This window comes from Benincasa hispida, chromosome 9 (genome assembly GCF_027475165.1).
Source record: "Benincasa hispida cultivar pf3 chromosome 9, pf3_genome.v1.1, whole genome shotgun sequence".
Lineage (NCBI taxonomy): Eukaryota > Viridiplantae > Streptophyta > Magnoliopsida > Cucurbitales > Cucurbitaceae > Benincasa > Benincasa hispida.
In genome coordinates, this window is record NC_143486.1 from 28,834,275 (window position 1) to 28,837,011 (window position 2,737).

The window sequence follows — 2,737 nt, forward strand, 5'->3', positions numbered from 1 at the left end:
CAAACCTTAACCATAAAAAAAGTATTTATCTAGAACATAAATGATGATGTGGAATATAGGACATAGAAACATAAACAATCATTTGAAAGGAGGGGATGCATGTGGGGATCTTAAAATCCTATCACTTTTCAAAAAAACGAACGCACAAATTGACCAACCACCACTACCAATTTAAGAACGGCAAAACAATAGAAAAAAGGGACCCTTGAATTCATTCCTCTTGACTAAACAAAGTAGTAAAGAGACACATTTGGACATGAATCTATCTCTCTACTTTTTATCTTCTTCTTATTATAATTTACCTTATTTGATTTGAATCGCACGAAAGAGGATAACAAAAATCTACTACTCTCAAACCTAATCGACACAAATGAGAGAGAGAATAGAATCTCGAAAAACATCTTCAAATCAAAGAACAATCTTTAAAAGGATGTCAAAACAGCTAAAACATAGACAAATTTGTTCTCTTATCTAGAGATGTGACAAAAAAAAAAACAACATTTACAGAGGGAGAGATGCTTTGAAAGTACCTAAATTGTGTGTAATAGAGTCATAAGAATTGAGATTTTTTAATCCTCTAAACTGGAGAAGGTTGTAGATCAATTATGGGATAAGATTAATGCCCTTGAAATTAAACTATCAATCTCCATTCTAATTAATTTTTTTGGGGGGAAAATCTATTTTAACTACAAACTTGTTAGGTTTTTATTAATTTGATCCTAAACTTTTCATTTTATAAAATTGGACCATACACTTAAATAAATATTGTAATTTTTCCTCGCTTGTTAAAGTTAGGTTGATTTGTTCACTAATTGTAATAGAAAATATTAAGAAAATCTTTATATACTCATTAATTTCAACAAAATAGAGTTTTGTAACTTTTGAATTACATTGCAAAAATTCATAAATTTCAACTAAAAATTTAACCGATTACCATCTTTTTAAGGGAAAAAAAATAAGAAAATAATGAATTTAAAATTATATATATGATTTCTAATGAATTAAAATGCATGAGAAAATTAAAGTAATTGGTTCAAACATGTTTAAAAGAACTCTCCAGACAATATTTGAGGCGTCCAAAACATCGTTATCGTCAATAGAACGAAGTTCTCCAAATCATAATGTCGTCGTCGGAGAACTTCTCTCGATGCCGGTTTGGCGTCAGGAGAGGCCATTAAAATCTCTTCCGCTAGCCTACCCATCCACTCTTGTCGTCTGCCACAATCTCGCCGCCTGTTTTTTTTTTTTTTAGTTCACAAATCTAAATAATATACATGTAAAATCTTGTATTTTTATTAAAAGAAATTAAAATAGAGTAATTTTTTAACATTTAATAATTACAATATTATGTTATGGGTAATTCTAAATCGGTAAATGATAAAGATAAAAATAAAACTAGGAGACTTATCTAATCTCAAAAAACGGATCCAAAATTGGGAAGAATCGGGTTTAAGAGATAGCAAATAGGGAGAGAAGGCAATTAGGCCAATACCAAATTAGACCGTCTCAGCCCAAGCCCAATTAGGCCATCACGACCAAAGAACCTCCCTCGGTCTAGGAAGCCAAGGCCGAGACCAAAATCCCTCGCGAGTGGTCGATTCGAATCATCCCCTATTCTGGAGGATCCTTAGTTGCCCAAGTCTAGCCTTGAATGTCTGGTTTCCAAATAGGTAAAGGGATAAGAAAAACCCCTGAAGTCCATTATAAATAGAGGATGGCAGCCCTCCAAAAGGTAAAAATTCATCTCCTCCCCAAAACTACTTGCTCTGACTTTGTGTTAAGATCTAACTTCTCTATTATTTAGTTCTCTTACTTAGGCATCAGAGCCATTTTTTTTTGTTTTGCAGGTCTTCTCTTTTCCAAATTATAAACTTACCCTTGTTGTCACATGGAAGTCGAGTCCTCTCTTCTCTAAATTACAAATTTACCGTTGATGTCATGTGAAGATAAGATATATTTTCTCTAGCCAAAATTTAGCATCAATACATTATATATTTTTAGGTTAAATTTTTAAAAATGCCCCTAAACTCTACACTTTGTGTCAAAAATACCTCTGAAGTTTCAAAAGTTTCAAAAATGCTCTTAAACTTTAAAAATAGTTCCAAAAATACCCTTGTCGTTAGTTTTGAATGGAAACAGTTAAAGTTTTGTTTTAAAAATACCCCTAAACTTTCAAAAGTTTAAAAAATACTTTTAACTTAATAAATACCCCTATACGACGTCGTATATAATGTGTCGGCAGTTGGAGGAACTCCCGATGCCCTATACATGCATCGGGAATTTTTTGACAACTCCCGATGCCTTGTTTTATGCGTAACTCCCGACGGTTTGTTTTATTTATTGGGAGTTACAGGAACTCCCTACGCAGTAAAATATGCGTGGAGAGTTACTTCATTAGTTGAAATTTGTCTTTTAAATATTTTTAATTTATAATTTGTACTTTTTAAATTTGATTTGAATAATCTGTAAAACATAATTAACCAACTTAAAAAGATTCACATAATAAATAAAACGAAGAAAACGAAGTCCATACTATAACAAATAAATCAAAAATTACAATACCCTACAATAAAACAAAGTCGATACTAAATAAAAGAAATTTGTTTTCACAAATACATAGAAAAAATAAAATGAAAACAACGTCAATAAATACAAAAAAGAAAACAACGTGGGGAGCGGCGAGAAATAGGGAAAAAATGAGGGGTGGCGGGGTTAGGGTTTTAATATAGAGAAGAAA